Below are 8,362 nucleotides of genomic sequence, written 5' to 3'. Positions count from 1 at the left end.
GAAGAATTATGGCAGTAAACTTAATGTATGAAGGTGTAGATAAAATTAATTAGACTAAATTCAGTATTAATAACAATATTAAAACTAGAATCATATTTGTTTTTTTTACTAAAGAATCATATTTGTTTAAACACTCTTATTTCTTTCTTATTTATAAAATTAAATTTTTAATCGGATAAGTTTATATATATATATATATATATATATATATATATATATATATATATATATATATATATATATATATATATATATATATATATATATATATATATATATATATATATATATAAAAATAATTAAACATTAAAATTTTAACGGATCAATTCCATCCATATACGAAATAATATAGTACGGATACACATGAGTACTTATATGATACTGATATTAACACATTTAATTATATATTAAATAATAATAAGATTAAGTTTACTATTGATTTAAATTTTTTTATACATAATTCCAAAACAAAATTATTTATATATAGAAATAATTATACGATTGATTCAAATATTTTATATATGAAATAACATATTTAATTTGTAAATTAATTTTAATTATTTAATATTGACGGGGACATGAAGTTAAAGATCAAAATATTGAATATTAACGGGAATGTTAAATTACTGATCAAAATAACGAATATTAACGGGAACATGAAGTTATTGATCAAAATATTGAAATATTAACGGGAACATGGAGTAATTGACAAAATATTGAAATATTAACGAGAACATGAAGTTACTGATCAAAATATTGAAATATTAACGGGAACATGGAGTAATTGACAAAATATTGAAATATTAACGAGAACATGAAGTTACTGATCAAAATATTGAAATATTAACGGGAACATGGAGTAATTGACAAAATAATGAAATATTAACGAGAACACGAAATTACTGATAATTGTTTGAATATTAAAAAAACATTAAGTTACTGATAAAAATATTAACAGAACAAATTTAAAATATTAACGGGAACACGAAGTTATTGATCAAAATAATTAATATTAACGGGAACGCGGACTTACTGATTAAAATAATGAATATTAACGGGAACATGAAGCTATTGATCAAAATATTAAATATTAACGGGAACAAATTTGGAATATTAACGGGAATAGGGAGTTACTGATCAAAATAATGAATATTGACTATTAACGAGAACATGAACTTACTGATCAGAATATTGACTTTTAACGGGAACATGAACTTACTGAATAAAATATTCAATATTAACGAGAACATGAGTTACTGGTCAAAATATTGAATATTAGCGGGAACATAAAGTTACTGATCGAAATATTGAATATTAAGCGGAAAATAATGTTTATTAATCAATATATCCCGAACTTTGGCCCAACCTATTGAAAACAAATTTCTATATTTTACGCATTTGTTTTTAGGATATTTACTTCTACAATAATATTTATATTGAACAAAATAATATTTTTCCTATCATCTTTTATTTCCCCAATCACAATGCGCGAAAACGACGGGTACCCGTGCGAACGCACGGGTAAGACACTAGTAATAAAACTCAAAAAATCAAATATTATTTAATTTTAAGGTTTTAAAATTATTTTAAATAATTATTAAGCTACAAATTTTTACCTAAAATAGTGAGGAAAACTAAATCTTTTTTAATCTTTTTATTTTTGGTTATTTTTTGGATTAAAATGGGAAAAAGTTAAAAAACATTTTTTTTAAATAATAAATAAATAAAATAGGAAAATATTTTTTAATTAATAAAAAACTTATTTTTTGTGTTTTTTTTTTATTATAAAATAAAAATAAAATTAAAACTGTTAGAAGGAAAAATGTTAGAGGTGGAATTTGAACCCGGGACCTTGCACTTGCAAGCCTTACTTCCTTACCGGTCGGGCTATGTCAATTATTTGAAATAAAATGACATGAAAATATATGCGGGCAAATTTTGGGGTATGACAGCTGTCCCTGTTCAATTATCTTAAACCTGAAGATGTAGAGTGGTCTGTATGTCAGTCGGTATCTGAAGGTTGGAGATGATTGAACACAAGAATACCAAGAAATTTGCCCTATTTGAAGCAGGGACTTTTGTCGGAGATGGGCTTGTAGATGCCATCTGATAGTTGTTGGAGTATAGATTGTTACGCAATTTCTGCTTTTGCTGTCTTCCCTCTTTTGAATGTTGAGGAACCGTCAAAGGTATCGACTCAAATCTGTGTTGGGTTATTTAAGGAACCGTCAAAGGTATCGACTTAAATTCGAAGCATATTGTTGAGGCACCGTCAAAGGTATCGACTCAGATATGCGGATAGATTGTATAAGGAACCGTCAAAGGTGTCGACTTATATCTGAAGTATGTCGTTAAGGAATCGTCAAAGGTGTCGACTTAACTCTTGATGTGGGTTGTTAAGGAACCGTCAAAGGTATCGACTTAACTCTGAAGCCTATCATTGAGGCACCGTCAAAGGTATCGACTCAGATATGTAGATAGATTGTATAAGGAACCGTCAAAGGTATCGACTTATATCTGAAGTGTGTTGTTAAGGAACCGTCAAAGGTGTCGACTTAACTCTTGATATATTAAGGAACCGTCAAAGGTGTCGACTTAATACTTGAAAATAGAGGTAGTAGTATCCTGAAAAGTAGAGGTTAGTTTTCTTATGTCATGATGCATGTGTTTATGTAATGAGTATCTCAAAATAAATGAGAAACTTCATATGTTATGGATTTGTTATGCAGTGATGTATGCGATGTATGTTTGTGTCATGTGGTATGCGAATATGATTTATGTTATCTTCGTCGAGAAAATAAATCTCCAGGTCTTTGTGTTTTTGATGTTTGATTTCGTCTTGAGGATGCTCAGCTGGGGATTCATGGTTTCCGCTTGGGGATGATCAGTAATTTGATGGACCCGGACTGGGGATGAAAGATATTAGTAAACCATGTTGGAGAAGAGCAAAGTATTGAAGATGTAAACTCTGTTGGGGAGTCATGTCTTTGTCGGGACGAGTATGTTTGAAGATATCTTCTTGAGAGTTGCTCTGTGGGGATATGATTCTCGTGAAGTCGACTCTATGGAGAAGCATGGATGCCTTGAACATTTCCCCTAGTGATTATAGCACTTGTCATTCCTGGACTCATATTGATTGGAAAACACCAATGAATTTTGATCGAAGCGTTGAACATGCCTTGTATACTTTGCCCCCTGCTAGTAGGAACTTGAAGAGATTCACCTCCCGAGGACTTTATGAAGTGTATACTATAGGTGACATGCCCCTAGTAATCGTAAACTTAGGATGATGCCCCTGACTGTTTGGCTTTTGAGAGATTCTTGGAATCTTGACTTGATTGCCCCAGATTGATTGGGAAAAACGTGTCATGCCCCCTTGTATACGTAGGAGACATTGCTTCTTGGAGTAATATTGTCTGTCGGGATAACTTTCAGTCATTAGTTGTATCCTGTGCAAATTCTCTCTGTTGCTAACATTTGAAATTATGTAGCAAAATTTGTTTAATAATGAGTTCATGAGATGCAATGCATACGTTTGTCTTGAGTTTTTGAAAAACATTAAAGCATGAGATGTAAAAACATGACATTTGTAAGAACATGATATTTATAACAACATGTCGTTTGTAAAAACATGACATCAACTTGGCATTTATGGTAAACCTTAAGGAGTCAGGATACCTTTTTGGTAACAGTATGCTTTCGAACTAACCATGTTTCAATTAGGACTTTCAAAGGTTGTAACGTGGCTTGGTTCACGGTTTAAGAAACAAAGGATAAAGGCTCAAAGTTTATTTGTACCCACCCCTCTTCGTGATGTTCTTCGATCCTAAGCTCAGTTAATTCGACTTATGCATTCAAGTTCCAAGAGATCTATGGATTTGCGCCTTCGATAATATTGATGGTTCGCAAGTAATGAGAACTTCTGATATGGCAATCATTTCTTCCTTTTGGTAGTCACAACTTTGTGTTGTGCAAGAATTTCTCTTTTTTCATCTTTTTGATATCCTTAACTTTTGCCTGAACTGTCTATTGTGAGCTTACAGTCAGCGGGATGCCTTGATTTTTGCCTAAGTCATCTTTTTGATTTTTGACTTAGCAGGCTTTTCTTTGTATATATGTTTTTTCATTTTTTTTTCTTTTTGAAAGATATTGACTGCCTTGCTTAATGATTGATGAACCATCATTGGCTTTTGATTGACATCTCCAACACTTCTTTGATGTGTGCGGATGAACGCTTGTGATTGAAACCTTTGTTGAAAGGTGTACTGAATTATTCTCTTAAAATAGAATGCACAGCCAAATTAACTGAGAACTACCCTGCCCCAGGTTATGATTAAGGGTTTTAATTAGTACAAGAAAGAAACTTCTACTTCTTAGGCTCAAAGGGGTTGACGAGGGATTAACATCCTTATATCTCCACTGTTTGGGAATTGAAACAATGCCTGTACATCGTCAGCATAGTCCGCTCAAAAGCATATTGTATGAGGTTGCGGTATCATTTTCGTCATCCTCCCTTAAAAGGTTCACAGCTTTAGCGAGAGTTAAATATCACAAAACATATGCAAAGTAAAGATGTAATTTAAAAATGAGTGGTAGCGAAATAATTTATTCAAGACAAACATATGCAATGCACTGATGATGATTATTAGAACAGATAATGTCTATCATGAGTCAAATGTTTAAACAAACAGAACAGGGACTTGCAAACGAGAGTAGATCTAATGCTCTAAAAGTTCGTCCGTCTTGATGTTAATCAGTCTTGTCATGACTAGGCATAGGAGCGGTGATCACCACAAACGTTTTCAGGAGGGTTGAATTTGACCTCTCCGTCATTGATCAGATCTTGAATCTTATTCTCCAATGTCCAGTAATTGTTTGTGTAATGTCCAGGAATGTTGGAATGATACGCACACCTCACAATAGGATTATAGCTACGCGCAGAAGTACTAGGATTCTTAGGGGGATCCTTTAAAGTGATCAACTTTTACTTCAACAGGTGTTGTAATGCTTGAGCCAGTGACATATTGATCTTTGTGAGTTGACGCTTAGGTGCATCTGGCTTGCGTCGTTGTTGTATAACTGGTGTAGAGATTCAGAGTATCCGGGGTTCGAGCTTCCGGAATGTGTATCTGATAAGAATGTTTCAGAATGTCCGGGGTTCGAGCTTCCGGAATGTATATCTGATTAGGACTGATTTGTTGATGGTATTTGTTTGACTAGTTGGTCGACCTGAAAGGAAAAGTTAGTTTTATGTGATGTTTATGAATGTAAATGAAATCTTTTCAAGGATCTTCAGGAATTTAGTTAGCAACATTAGAAAATGGTTTGGTTGCGTCTTTGTCTGAAGAAATCTGACTTTCGTCTGTGAGTGCCCTTCTTTGAGAATCAAGCTCACCATATCCAGTGGGTCATAGCCTCTGATTCGAGATACTTGTAATTTTGAATTTGAAAGCGTATGGCTAGAGAAAAATAAATCCTCTTGCCCCTTGATAGGTATCGTGTCTCTGAATTGGAAGATGATTGGCCAGAGGAAAATAAATCCTCTTGCCCCTTGATAGGAATTTAGTCCTTGATAATGGCACCTGAAATTGTGCGCCCTAAATCCCTAAGATCCTTGAAAGGGTTAGTTAAATCATGTTATGCTTATGATGTCATGATGTCATGAATGTTATGCGAATGCAATTCATTAGGCATAGTGTGAGATAGTAAGGGCAAACACGTCCTTTTAACAAAACCTGCAAAGAACAAAGGTTAGTAGCAAACACAAACAAGTCACACAAGTCACACAATTTTTTGACTTAAGGCTTGCATGGAGTCTGATCAGGTGTCCTTCCCAAGGGTATTTCTATGGATAAGGAGATTTCAGCAACGGGTTCTACAAGTTATCCAGAATTGTCAGCCCTTCTAAAGCACCCTTGGACATGATGCATTCGCACCATGCAATGATACTTTGAGAAAGAACCTATCTGAATTGTAGTATCGGGTAGCGACTAGTCCTTAACATTTGTCAAGGGTAGTCCCCCCACTACGTTCCTAAAGGCCAGGATGGGTTAAGGGTAACTAAAGGTCCTTGAGCTCCGGCACACCCACAGACACATACATAGACCCCCCTCATTTGAGAAAGGTGTGCATATGCTATGGAGTCCTAACTCAAGCGTGAACTTCATATTGACTCATCTCCCACATATGTGAAAGAGGTCGCCATGACTATGCCACTCCTAATCTTAAGTGTTCTTGAATCCGGGAATAGGATTCGTCCTTCAATTTTCCCAAAATGCCCCTGAAAGATAAAACAAACAAAGCAAACAATAGAAAACATTTAAGTGAATCCTAAACTTTTAAGGTAACCCCTCTTTTATCGAATTTTGATCCCCAGCAGAGTCGCCAGTTCTGTAATACGGTGAACTGACTTTTTATTAATCGAAATGTCGCGGTTAAGCAAGAGTCGCCACCGACTTTTATTTTATCCAAACTAAATCAGAAAGGCAAAAAGAAACAGAAAAAAACCTTTTTAAAGAAATCTAAGTTCGGGGGGTAATTTATGCAAAGGGAAGGTGTAAGGCACCCTTTACATCCATGGTTTTCCATGGGCTCTTAATTGCTTTGCTTGCTCGTTTGTTTAGAAAATGTAGATGAAAGAGATAGGGACTTTAGCTCGTAAATGAGCGTAGCCCTTTTGAAAAATTATGAGAAAGAATATAATGAAAGTTTGAGCATTGCAAGGCAATTAGGGGCAATTACCTTAAACTCAGATGATAGGTCTCTTTTTAGCCTTTCAGAATGAAAGAGTCTATCCTTGCCATTAGAGGGCAGGAAGCCTTTCGTTTGGAGGTTGAAGGGTCGTCGAAGCATCCTTTGCCATAAAACTGTCCCATGCCTTAGAAGGGCAGATAGTCTAAGGCAAGGATCAGAATAAGCCATTTTTCCGTTAGGCAACCAGAAGATACCTCAGCCATTTTCCGTAGGCAACATCCGAGGGTCGAGGTCATAATTGTGTATCGAAGGCAGCATCATTTAGGGTCGCATGACCTTTTATTATCGAGGCAGCATGGCTAAGGTATCCTCAAATTCGAGGGACATAGCTTATTCTGCAAAAACACAAAGGCAACAGGCAACAGGCAACAAGGCAACAGAGAGGTTACCCCAAAAGGGTGCGTGTGTGCAACAATCACGTGGTTAATTCAATATATTATCTTGTAAATTAGTGATTCTAGGTTAATTACAATCTTGCACTCCCTAAATTACTAACCACACAATAATATAAAGCAATAAAGGGGGCGGGAAATTGTAACCAGCGGATCCCTTATCAGGGTTTGACATAAGTAATAATTTAAATCAGGGTTTAGGGTTACCAATACTCGTAGCTTTGGCAGTCGACAAACCCTGAAAAGGTGGGAAAAATAGAAACCAAAGGGAAGTGAGTGCATTATCGATTCATTGATAATTTAGGGTTAACCCTAATAAAAAAATGGCAAAAGGAAAATTAAACAAATATGTAAAAGACTTAGCTTTGATCTGATATGGTTGGTAGTCGGATGTCTATGGCGTTCTGGTCCTTTAGATATGGAATTACTGAGATCCAGTAGAGGAGATTGAGGGCGGATTTGTAAATATTCACGAGAATATATAAACCGCTCGAAGGTACCTCGCAATAAACAGGAAAGGACAGAAGAAAACACCGAATAATGTACAATAAAATGATGACAATACTCGCACATATTAATCATATAAAATTAAACATTAAGTTCTGAAGAGTAATTAGAATGTTTTTTTTTAAGATTTAATATTTTTAATAAACCAATTTAATTATTCTAAAAAATGCAATTAAGTATTTATTTATTTAATTTAAGATAAAAAACATTACAAGGAAAACAAACAAACATGATATGTCATTAGTGAAAAGCATCTCCTTTGGTTTTATCTGTAAAACTTTTGACCACTCAAACGTTGACATATGGCAAGGGGAAAAAATAAAAAAAGCAAAAAAAGAAAACCACACTACATACACTCATCCGTAGAGAGAAAGAGAGAAAAGCATTCTCTTCTCCTCTAAATCTTATTTTCATGTCAAACCCCAGAACCAGACTCTCTTCTCCTCTCTTTCTCATATCAATCAATCCCACACATCATCTATATGTTCAATCTAGAGCAAGATCATGGAAGCAACACATATAGGAAAAACTAAGAACACAAAGACTTACACACGATGTGAGATCCGACGGCGGGAGACATGGCCTCAGTTGCCGGCGGAAGGGAGGCCGGAGCTGGATCCGCGGCTTGCTACGGTCGCGCGATTGGGGAGCGGCGTCGATCTCGTCAACGGCGTGCGGTTGCGGTGTTGCCGCTTGTTGGATCGGACGAT

The sequence above is a fragment of the Vicia villosa genome, unplaced genomic scaffold, assembly GCF_029867415.1.
Source record: "Vicia villosa cultivar HV-30 ecotype Madison, WI unplaced genomic scaffold, Vvil1.0 scaffold7, whole genome shotgun sequence".
In the NCBI taxonomy this organism is placed as follows: domain Eukaryota; kingdom Viridiplantae; phylum Streptophyta; class Magnoliopsida; order Fabales; family Fabaceae; genus Vicia; species Vicia villosa.
The sequence above is the reverse complement of the archived record's forward strand: the minus strand, read 5'-3'. Positions refer to the sequence as shown.